General features: G+C 38.0%; 1 protein-coding gene across 1 annotated transcript in view; it reads right to left on the reverse strand.

The window, feature by feature from the left end:
- The window catches only part of ACAA1 (acetyl-CoA acyltransferase 1), a 353926-nt gene that overhangs the window by 264521 nt on the left and 76392 nt on the right, over positions 1-13013 (reverse strand). The gene's annotated exons all lie outside the window — the stretch shown is intronic.

The raw sequence follows: 13013 nt of genomic DNA on the forward strand, positions 1-13013 counted from the left end.
ACCATATACATATTACACCATAGCCAAATTATGGAACTCCCTTCCACCCACAATTACCTCCGTACCATCATGCACCGACTTCAAAACTTTACTAAAAGCGCACCTAAAAACATGCTGGCTATGCCCTTGCAACTCCCACTCTAATATCACCCACCCCAATCCAACCACTACCTTTCTTTCCACTCCACTAACTACCTTGATTACAGCAAGCTCAGATGCTCATAAGATTAGTGCTTATTATACAACAGGAACTTCTCATTGTAACATTTGTCAATGTCTGTTATGTACTTCACAGATAAAGATTCTAGTTGTCTACTGATGGACTACGTTCTTCATCTGTAAATATGTTGTAAGTAATTGCTATGTTAAATTGTTAATTGCTATGTAATCCAATGCAACTACTGTCTGTTTATTTTAACTGTGGAGCTTTTCTCCCCGAGCCTCCGCTGAAAATGGACCTACGTCCAGTCGGACACTCCCGGTCAACAAATGTAAATAAATAAATGTGATAACTGCAACAGTGAAACACAAAGAACATCAATACAATATACTCCTAGATCCAGGGGAAAGCAGTGTATGTTCAGAAAGACTTCCCAACAGTGGGAAAAGAATGGTCCAAATGACTTGAGACATCCTACCTTTAGAAGACAGTTATAGACGTGTTTTTTCAGTATCGGTTTATCCATGGGAAGCCCTTACTTGAGTACTAGGTTTAGTATTTATTCTCCAACAATCAGAATTTGGCATCCTTTTTAGCACAATCTAAACCGCCGAGATGCCATACACTGACCAATACATTCTATAATGTAATGTGCAGACTATGCAAGTGCTTATCCTCATAGCCCACTACTTACCCCCTTGCCATCATCAAGCACCTTCCTGTAAATCAAAAAATAACGATGCAGATTTAACACCTCATTACGAAAAAGTATTATAAAAATATACTCGTCTGACATTTAAACTACACCTAACAGCATCAGCTAGTAAATGATCCACTCATCCACAGGGGGAAGGCATGAATCCTCTTTAGTATCAACTGATATGTTAAGGAAATAACTGTTACATCTAGTGTTAAGGATATTCCAAGGAGGAGATAAATCTCTAGTTGTTTCACCAGGGTGGAAGCAGCCAGAAAACTGCTAAAGGCCAGAGCTCAGATGGCAAAGTCCTATAGCACCAATTTTACAAGCATTGTGGGAATTCCTGCAAGGCAGTCAAGGCAATAATGTCTGGTGAACATGTGCACTGAAGACCAAGTAGCCATGGTACAAATGTCCCTAAAGGAGACATTCCAACAGCAAGACTGCAGGCAGCAGCACTCTAGTGGAGAGGGTTTTGAGTGCAGAATTTACCAATGGATGGCAACCTGATGCAGATGGAAAAAACATGTTTGCGTGGCAACCATAAATCCTTCATTCGTTCTTCCCAGAAGAAAACAAGTTGTTAACTGGGTTGTATACCTAAATGTACACACACCCATCAAGTAAAAGCAAAGCCGCCAGTGCACACCCAAGGTACAAAGTGCCCTTTTTCTCTGCCTGTGCAGGCTTCTTGTCATAAAAAAGGTACACTGAATGATTAGTTCAGGAAAACCTCTATATCTTTCATTGGGAGGAAAGGTTCAACCTGAGGGACATCCTATCCCTGTTAAAGGTAAGTCAGGGTTCACTGCATACAAGGGCTTGAAGCTTCAAGATGCACCATACAGAGACGGCAGCAACCACAAAGAGCATCTGCCAAGAAAAAATACCACAAAGTTTATAAGCTCTTCTGGCAAACAGGAAAGCCCATCTCCCCTGAGGTTCAAATCCCATGAATGGAATAGGTTCTTCAATGAAGCATGTAGCTGCAGCACTCTTAAGGATTAACCTGACCAGCAGCTGCTGGGTCATGGGATTGCAATAAGCATAATCATCTACAACATGCAGCTTTATCACAAAATAACTGAAGCCTATATTGTAGATGTATCTGATCTAAACCAGACTCGCCTGCAAACCGACGGACCAGGGTACTGCCCCACTCAAGCTAAGCTCTGCCACTTAGAGGCAAACTTTGCCACTGCAGCTTTAATCACTTCAGAGATCCATGCAAACAAGTGTGGTCAAATAAAGAGCTTTACACCAGGGCTCAAGCTAGAAGATGGAGGTGGATGCCTCTACCAAGCTGTGGGAGATATCACTAGTAGGCCATGAAGTGAAAGTTTCTTGTACCACTCAGGAGATCCTGAAAGCACTCCCTTCTTGGCCATCGGAGGATTATACCAATAAATGTTAAGCATTCAATGGAATACAAGATTGTTGGGATGATGCGATTTTGATAGGCTACAGATGTGCAAGACATCTCCTAAAATATCTTCCATTCAACACATGCATTAAAAGCTATTTTGTATGATTTTCACACAGAATAAAAAAATACTAATAAATAAAATTAGTCATGTCACATAGAAGATGTAAAAACAGACAGTAAGAATTTCAAATGTATAGGATATGAAACAGAAAACCCTTCCTCACTAGCACTCTTCAAGAGAAACCTTGATGGGTGGATGGGAAACAGGAAATTTACCCCGGGGATCACTGCAGTGGCTCTGCTGGACAGAGGCGCAGGGAACTAATGGCTCTGCTGGTCAGAGGCACAGGGAACTAATCTAAGGGGGTGGAGAAAGCCAAAACACTCTGGCTAGGCTTATAAATGCCCTTGGGCAGATAGCCTAGTACTTACCTATGAACCTATGAAAGAAGTGTCAGCCACAGAAATTAAAAAAGGTACTTCCGTATTATCGCAACCAAATTTTCACGGTTGCGAAACGCACATGCTGCAAAGAAATGGAGTACGGGAAACATCGCAAGGTGTAATTTCACTTCTTTACTAAAGAAAAACAAGTTTGGGAAATATTTTGGAAGATAAATAAATGTGAGATTCTCCTTGTTTTTGTGCATTACACACGCACACTTTATTTCTCATGGCTGCTGCGTTACTGCCGAAATGAATACTGTAACTGTAAGGAAAGAATGATGCCAAGAAAAGCACCCACGCCACATATGGAAATGCTTTAGGTAATGTCTTTATGTCTAACACTTTGCATACAGACTTGAAAGGAAAGTTTTGGTAACAGCAAGTTGCAGTAAGGAATGGCTTTCAAAAATGTTGGTGGATGATGTTGACAGGTGATTCTGGGGTTTGTTCAGCAGTGGGTCAATTTTGTGTTGTTGATGGTGGTATCCTCAGACAAACAGATTGTACTTCACTGGTTTCTGGAAGGTATTACTACAGAAAATATGTGGATTGTTCATTTCCTGGTTTTGTCTTCTTGGTTGTCACAGATTGTAGTCAGGAGTGCTTCAAAACAGTGTTTTGCATGGGCAAGATAGGTTTCACATGACATGCTGCCGGGGAAGTGCATACATAAACAGCCAAATGTAGTTTTTAATTTTTACTGATAACCCTGCAGTACAACAACTGTAAGTGTGAAAGAAAACAAATTGTATGACTTGTAACATCAACGGTCAGATTTTAATGTTGGGAAGTAACCACTACTACCATGAAAATCTGGTTGCGATAATACGCAAGTACCTAAAAAAAAAAAAATAAGAGAAGCTCCTAATTTAAAATCTCCAGGCCCAGAGGCAGTACCTAATTTCTGGCTAAAAGTATTAACATCTTTACAAGAAGATTTAGCCCAGAGTAAGAACTACTTTTATATGCATCCTGAACAGATACCAACCTAGTTAACAACTGGAAAAATGATATTCCTCCTTAAGAGTGAACCTGCAAGTTATCATAAAAACTATAGGCCAATAACTTGTCTTCCGACAATGTATAAGCTACATACTGGAATTCATGCCAACAGACTTTATAGTCATTTAGAAGAAAATGCAATTGTGGCAATAGAACAAAAGGATAACACAAAAAAGTCATGTGGAACAAAGGATCGCTTGTTGTTAAATAAAGTCATAATGGAGAACTGTAGAAAGGGGGGAATCCAAGTATGGCATGGAGAGATTACAAAAAAGCATTTGACAGCATCTCACATTCATGGATAAAGGGGTGCTTACAGATGTATCAGATACACCCTATATTGATCGATTACATTAAAGTGACCATGAAACAGTGACAAACCACTCTGCAGTTAAGCCATGATAAATGGCAAATTATCATCCCAGGGATAACAATTCAAAGGGGGATATTCCAGGATGATTCTGTCACTGCTACTTTTCTGTCTTGCCCTTAACCCAATCTGGCTCCCAAAAAAAAAGAATCAAATGTAAAAGACTTCTCTTCTTTTTTGTGGATGACTTAAAACCATATAGTTCAACAGATGAGGAACTGAAAACACAACTGGAAGTGGTTAAAATTTTCTCAGATGATACAAGAATGTAATTTGGTCTTGATAAATGTGCAAAGGCAACATTTAAAACAGGAAAGCTGCAACACCAAGAAAATATCAGTCTGGGACAGGAATGGGATATAACTTGAGCAGGAGGGAGTATATAAATATTTGGGAACTGAGTAAGGATTGACAATAAAACATGAACAAATGCAAACAAAACTCCATAAGGTATATTTCAGAAGACTAAAATTAATACAGAAAGCAGCCCTGACATCTAGGAACAAAGTCCAAGCTATAAACCAATTTGCTCTTCCTGTTCTAACTTAAAAGTTTTGGATGACTGATTGATCAGTTAGACAGGAAAACAAGAAAAATGCCTCATGCTTATCAAATGTTATATAAAAATCAGTGTATCCCAAGATTATATATTAATCATTCTAAAGGAAGTATGGGCCTCCTCAAAACTAATTACATGAATAGATCTGCAATCATAGGACTACATACATATCTGCTGACTTCACCAGATCCAACATAGGGACAGGTTTTAAACATGAGGAGAATATGTCTAAGAGGACTTCCCTGCTTAGTTTAGCAGAAGCATACTGGTGTCAAGTGGGAATGGAAACCAAACCAGAATAGACAAAAATCAGGCAGCAACTGAATATGCCAAAAACAAAAGAAAGAATATAAAGAGAAGGATCAGATGAGAAGGCAATAAATACAGAAAAGGCAAAGACATAGTTGCAAGTACAGAAAACTCTTGGAACAACCTCATGTTGATAAGGATCTGATGCAGGAATGGTTAAGGAGAGGTGAATTTAAACCAAAAGATGAAAGGTTAATATTGCAGGCCCAGGGTAGTGGACTACATATACGTTGGTTTCCAAAGTCCATTGAATAAGTGGGAGAAACGTACAAACACACAGGTTTTGTAAAACAGAACTGGAAACAGTTGCACATCTTGTTGCTGGTTGTCATACACTAATGGCAGAGGGCCTGTATACTGAATGGCATAGTAATGTGGCAAGACTGTCACATTGGAGATTGTGCAAACATTACAATACACAAGTAGCTGAGAAGCACTGGAAACATGAGCCACAAAAATACACAAGTAGCTGAGAAGCACCGGAAACATGAGCCACAAAGCATTACAAAAAATGATGAAGTTTACATGACATTGGATCACCCACCACCAACAATTCAGAAAACAGATGCAAAAAAACACATACAGTAGTCCATGAAAAGAAGACAAAGTAGCATTGATCACTGAAATTGCTACACCCAGTCACTACATTGTCTTATATACAGAGACAAAGTCATAAAATACCAGGATTTGCAGGCAGAAATGAGGCAATGTGGAAGAAATACCCAGACAGTTCTGATAGTAGCAGGAGCAACGGGTCTTATAAAAATGAATTTACAATCACGTTTAAACATCCTACCAATACATGTAACTCCATATGAATTACAGGAGGAGTCAATTCTAAGCACATTGTGGGTGCTGCGAAATGCACTTTTGGACTGAAACAATACTAATATCATAAACTTTAATTATACGTTGAGTTAGGAATGGAGTTTATTCCCGTCATGGTACTAGAAAACTAAAAGGCTTGGACAAATTAAAACGGGAAGATAATGTTCAGAGTTTTAATCTGTTCTAGTAATGCGGATTCAAAATCTCAACTGTCAATTTCTAACCAGCTGTTCTAACTACAAATTTACTGCACAAATATGTGTCATAAATACTTCAAAGTATACAAACACCCCCAGCCAGCTCTTGTCAGTCAGAATGGAATAATTTTCAGTCACTTAATTTGCATATTCATACAGACAAGTACTAAAGGCCTGGCAACCTTACTGCAAACGCATGTTTCTTCCCTTTGGAGAAGAAAAAAAGTTAGGAAAATAGCGTGATACTGTTTATTAAAACAATTTTAATATTTCTTTCCTACTATATTCTCTGACAAGACAGCTGTACCGGACACACTGTCATTCTAGTTACAGCACCATTTCCACAGTAATGAAAATCAGTTATAACAAAGAATACAATTGGAGTAGTTCATTTTTACCTCGGATTGAAAATGTAATATAGCAGCCTCACTGTGTGAATGACACTGCATGTAGCCAGCTAAGGGCTACCAGTAAGCAGTGGAATTCTCTCCTATAAAACATTCAGAAATCAGATGGAAAACTCTGGCAAGTCGTATACCAAAGATTATGTGTAACTAAAGATTGACAGAAGCAAGGTCAGCAGTGTCCTGGAATAAACAACTGTAGCAGCCCACAGTAAGAAGAATGTTATTGTGTGAATACATAGATTTTTGTCACACCTAAATCACAATATTAAAAAAGCACTCCTTTCAGGAAAGCACAGATAACCATAAATGAGATTATGTTGACATTATCACAAAGAATGCTAACAGTTCTAACACAATAAGACAGAATAAATACAGATTTTACTTTCATAAACACATTTTAATTACAGTTCTATTAAGTTAATGTGGGGAAATAGGTTTATGAACAAAATAAACCAGTATTAATACAGCTAGTTATAGTTTAAGATAAATTCCAGTAGCATAACAGACAAACAAATAAAAATGTGTTTAATTAACAAAAAAAAAAAAAAAGCAAAGTACATATAGAGCTAAGTGAAATGTGTCAAAAGGCACCTAGATGAATTTATGTAATGTGGTTAGCCGCAATGCTACATAGTTTCAAAGGACATAAGTACAGCTTCAGTTAAGAATCCTTGCCAAAGCACATCAGATTATAACAAAAATCATCTTACCACAGCAGTTCTCTAAATGTTTAGTCCAGATGAAAGCAAGAAATTGGGGGTATCTTTTTCTGGAAGCTATAAATTCAGTTACCTCCACAATCGGAGGAAACATCAAAAGCACAGACTTTGACAGAAGGTTCAAAAGAAAGCAAACCTACAAAATATAGCTACTGCTATATTCCAAACCAGAGACGTTATTTTGAAAGTGATCTGTTTCATAATTCTGGTATCTTTTTGTAAAATTATTACATACATTTTAGATCCTGTGGCAAGCATTTCAGTGTTCTTTCCAAATTAAAACTGCAACTCTTACGCTGGCTGTCTTTACTTGCAACTGGCTATAAAACCATAAGCCCTCGTTCCACAACAGGAAAACATGGACATAAAATGTAAGGGTCACTGAGGGAACAAGAAATATCTTATCAAAAATTAGCATGCTAGAGTGAAAAGGTACTACAGAAAGGTCACTTTGCTCCGAGAGTTAGCAGTCATATTTTGTCAAATCAAATGGAGGCACAATCAACATTATATTTTGCTTTATGTTATATGTGTTCTCCCCCTTTTCTTGACCAGTAGACTACACTGCATATGCCAGTTATTTAGTCTCAGGAAATGGCAGGCCACCTGTTTTACTTGGTATCTGTTTGTTAATTGCTTTCTACTAGGTATAAACTGATCATTCTCGTTTATAAATTGACCTGAGGGTGGGATGGTTACAGTAGCTGAATGTATTACTAATTACTAAATATCCCCTCAGAGTTGTCTCCTCTTACACTCAGTGACCATCTTCTTTTATACAGCAGGTATGTGTCTATGTTACTACATTTCTATTTGTTCTAAGACTGTGTAGAACAGTGAAATGATTTTGGTAGTGTGTTATATTTGTAACAATTTCATTCAGATCGAATAAGCTTTATGTATGCTGAGCATGCTTCCCTTTAACACATATGTATGTAATGCGAGTTGCTGGAGTTCTGGTATATATAACACCGTTGTGACTTACTGGTTAAATCACATTACTGCTGTTCTTATCAGTGTACTGCCATGTTCAGATAATTTGATCAATACAGCTCTATTACTGTGGTTCTATCAGTATACGTCCTGTTAAAACTACTTTGACCTTACATTTATTGCCTTTTAACATTACACTTCTCTTACACTTACCCTATATTCTCTCGGTCTGACTTACGGTGGTCCTTCCCCCATCTCTTTTTTGTAAAATAAGTACTAACTTTATTGCCTTAATATAATAATACAATTTAGTAGAGTTTTTCTCATTTTTCATTTCAGAGCCTACAGTCACTACATCCAACCTCGATATTGCAGGAGCTCAGCTAAAAGGCCCTACTCCTACATGTTTACTGAGAATTTTGTCAGTGTATAATGTAAGCACATTTAACATGAAGAACCTTGTTGTGTATTAACTTTAAAATTAGTCAATACATGCCTGCTCTGTGATTGAAAGTCTCTGTGAAATAGTCCATTCACTCCAAGAAGCTCTTACCAAGTTGGCCACAGTTCCCTTTTTCTTGACCAGTACACTATACTGCATATGCCAGTTATTTAGTCCCAGGAAATGACAGAAAACCTGTTTTACTTTGTATCTCTTTGTTAATTGCTTAGTACTGGCTATAAACTGATAATTCTCTCCCACACACTTCTCAGGCAATCCTCAACCCTAGTAATCTAATTTTTGTTACAATAAATGTTAGAAGCATAAGAAATAAAACTGCTGAACTACATGCCTGGAGTACCCAACATAAAGCTGACATTCTCACTGTAGATTTAACTTGGCTTAAACCCAGCACAAACAACTTCAAAGTTATACCTCCTGGCTATATTATCATCCATAATGACCGCATAAAGAGGAAAGGTGGTGGTATTGCTTAAATACTTCCCAACTACTACATTTCCCCCTTAGATCAAACCAACACCAAAAGTCAGATCAGCAGAACTTCTTATTGCTTTCCTCAAAATAAACAATTATAAACAAATATGTAACACTGTCTTTTACATCCCTCCTGGCAACAATGCAGCTATACTGGAAAATATCCTACACTGGATATCCACAGCATTTTGGCAAGAAAAAATACTACTAGGTCATGTGAATGTCAACTGGTTAGACATAAACTAACTTCCCTACCTCTACTATAGCATGAGCTTATATGGTTTCTCAAAACTAATTCATAGCCCCACACATTATAGCAAGACATCAAAATTCCCTATTAGACTGGATCCTAGTATCAAACCCTAGCAAATACACTACCACAGGTACAATGTCAGACTCTCTCAGTGATCATCCCCCAATCTATATGAATAGACATTTCACATATCCAGTTAAACAAATTTATAAAACACCCATCCTTTCCAAGTTTAACCCAGAAATGTTCATTATTACATTGCCATCTATTAACTGGAATTTCCTACAACTCCTCCCCTTAGACGATGCTGTAAATGAATTTAATAGAACTTTTCTAAATATCCTAAATAGCCTTGTATCTCCTAGAAGGAAGGAGACTAGCAACAAATACTTCAATAGGTATATGCAAAAAGAGTAGAATGCTAGGAAAAGCATGGAAAAAATGGCAACAATATAAGATACCTCCACATCTTGAAATCATAAGAATGCTTCATAATAGTAGCAAAAGCAAATAAATGAAGACAAAAAATAAACACAATCCTAAAAATTATGGACATCCATTAAAGCAATTTTATATTCTGGCCAAAATTTCTATCCAAACCCCTCTCCCAATAACTCACCACTGGAAAGTGCAATACAGTTCCACTCTTATTTTATAAAAGTATAGTTTCCCAAACCAAGAATTCCTCAGCATCTAATCCCAACTGTCTTGATAACACAATCATTGAAATCACTTCTCATAGCAAATTATTATGGGTAATAATGGATCATTCACCTTGCATATACAAAAAAGCACAAGAAAAACTCATCAGAAACCAGGGATGCTTTACAGAGCCAAAAACCTTCTCATTGATGCAACTAAAACTACACTTGCTAATACTTATCTCTAGAGGTTAGTAAGGATGAGAGTACCATAAGGAAGAGTGGAGCTCTTCCTTATGGTACTCCCATCCTTACTAACCTCAAGAATTCACAAAAATTAAAATCTGAACAATGCTATAACAAAGTTGCTAAATTTGCAGCAAATACCTCTTTTAGAACCCATCACTATATAGCACTAAAACGCCTAAATTGGTTAGAACTGCTTCACAAACTAAAATATACACAGTTTCTTACCAACTATAAAATTATCCAGCATCCATCTGCCTGTCTAGCACTAAAAAACATTCTACACAACTATGTTCCAGTCTGTCACTGTGATCCCGTGACCTAAAACTCCATTCTGTCTACAATACTATCACATCTGCTGGGGATTGTCTGTACTGACATAAGGTTGCTAAGGCCTGGAACTCCTTACCTGTATCCATCAGGTCAATACTCTCCCTCCCATCTTTCAAACCCACTCTGAAAGACTTCCTAGATAAAATCTGGCTCTATTCTTGCTCAAAACCAGGATAAACTATATCCCTAAATATGAACAAGTACCTTTTCCTTCATTATACCTCCTAATTTTCCCTTCTTCACTTACTTCCTTACTATCCAATTCTCTTCCCTGACTTTCTCTCTAAATATAAGCCTGTTTTTCCCTCACTACATGTTGCAGTTCCTGTTTGTATTAGACTAACTTACCTTTAATTTCTCTACAAATTATATGCGATTTCTCTAAATATTAAATGATTGTGATATAACTTGTATCAATTCTTAAGCAATGTTTTTATATTATGTTTAATTTGTTATAATTATTTAAACTGCAGATGTTTAGTTTTATTTTTGAAAATTGCAAATTTTGACAAGAAAAAAAAGACTACTTTTTTGTACGAATTTGGAGCTTTTCTTCTTGGGCCACCATTGAAACTCGGTTTCTACCCAATTGGACTTTCCTGGTAATCAGAAGTCAATAAATAAATAAATTTACACCATAAATTGATTCCTTTAATGCCTTTAAAGGGGTTACGCCATGTGATTGCCCTGTTTCCAAATCACTTCCTTTTCTTATTTTCTGAAAACATTTCAACTTTATCTTAAATCAACAGTAATTTGATCTATTAGCATTGCTTATCAAGCTCTATGCCTAAACTTTGTTTTACAAGGTCAAACTCATTACATTTAAATATCGACACTAAGTTACAGCCTCCCACTACAGTTAAATCTCTCCTCATACCTCAGTCCCTTCAGACAAGAAAAGGACCGGTTATCCTGCTAGTAGATCAATCTAAGCAGGCAGTTAAGGGGGTTAATTAATACTTCAAATTCGAAGAAAAAATAAAGCAAAGGACAACCACAAAACTTTCTAAAACTATGACTGTAACCTCAGAGGAAATGCATAACAATGAAATAGAACATTGTAAATGGCATCACCCACACTGAACCGAAGGCCACTGCCAATCTTTTGGCTGACATGTTCAGCTCAACTCCCCCCCCCCCCCAATAATCCAAAGGAAATACCACATAACACAATCCCTCCAACCATTACTAGAGAACAGGTCACTAATGCACTTTCCAAGGCCAAAAACACTGCATCAGTGGGCCCTGATAACATCCCGGGATGTTTAATAAATAGCATGAAACATGACCTCTCTGGTCCACTTGAATCACTTTTCAACTGGATCCTTCAGTCAGGTTTTGTCTGCAAGGAATGAAAGAGGACTACAGTTACTCCCTTGCACAAAGGAGGTCCAACCACTGAGCCAGGTAACTACAGCCCCACAACTCTTACCAGCTTCACATGCAAGGCCATGGAAGAAATCATCATGGACATAATAATGAGGACATAGGTAACCTGCAAAATGCTGTACCCATCACAGTTCGGCTTTGTTAAAGGAAGGTCATGCCTATTAAATCTAGTGGATTTTTCTGAGAGGGTCACCAAAGCACTGGATGATGGTAAGACTGTGCACACAGCTTACCTCAACCTGGCCAAAGCTTCTGATACAGTACCCCACTCAATCAAGCTCAATAATTTAGGTATAAACCCTTTATCACCTACTGGATAGCCAAATGGCTCAGTGCTAGGACCCAGTAGGTCAAAATAGGTGAGGCCACTTCCATCAACAGGCCAGTCACTAATGGAGTCCCCCAGGGCTCGGTGTTAGGCATGCCCCTTTTTGACATCTACTTCTCTGAAATGGAAGCAAATGCTGAAGGTTAATGGCTGACTAAGTTTGCAGAAGATTGCTAAGCTGGAGGTTATCATCAACTCCCCTGCAGACACTAGCATTCTTCAAGAAGGCCCATCTCTGACTAATAAATGGTGCCATGGTCTTAAACTCAATGCTACAAAATGCATACTTGTACCCTTTGGGAAATCACCTATCCCGGCTAATTACCATGTTGATAATACACCCCTATGAATCAAACCCAGTGGTCAGGGATCTGGGTACGCACATTGAAAGTAGCCATACCTTGACCACTACGGGGCAACAGTGGTGAGGAAATCCTTTTATGTTGCACAACCTATAAGGCCAGGCATCAAGGTCCAAAGAGGTCATTATCCCACTGTACTCCACCCTCAACAGACCAATAATAGAGTACAATGCTCCCTTTGGTATGTACCTGACAAGGCATATGCAGCAAGTAGAGCAACCTGAAAGGTTCCTTACAAAAGGATGCATGGCGTAACAAACCTGCCTTAAGCAGAGTGCCTTACAGCCCCTTCCCTATACTCAGTCTCCTATAGATTGCTGAGGGGTGATCTATGCCTGGCTTCCAAGTCATCCACAAATCCCACACTTATGAATCGCCTACATATTCTGAAGTCAAAGTCTACCATAAATACAAGATCTAAGGACCTGAACTTTGTCTGTAACATAAAAGAATATGGTGGAGAC

The sequence above is a fragment of the Protopterus annectens genome, chromosome 3.part1, assembly GCF_019279795.1.
Source record: "Protopterus annectens isolate FY-2018-M chromosome 3.part1, PAN1.0, whole genome shotgun sequence".
Taxonomy (NCBI): domain Eukaryota; kingdom Metazoa; phylum Chordata; order Ceratodontiformes; family Protopteridae; genus Protopterus; species Protopterus annectens.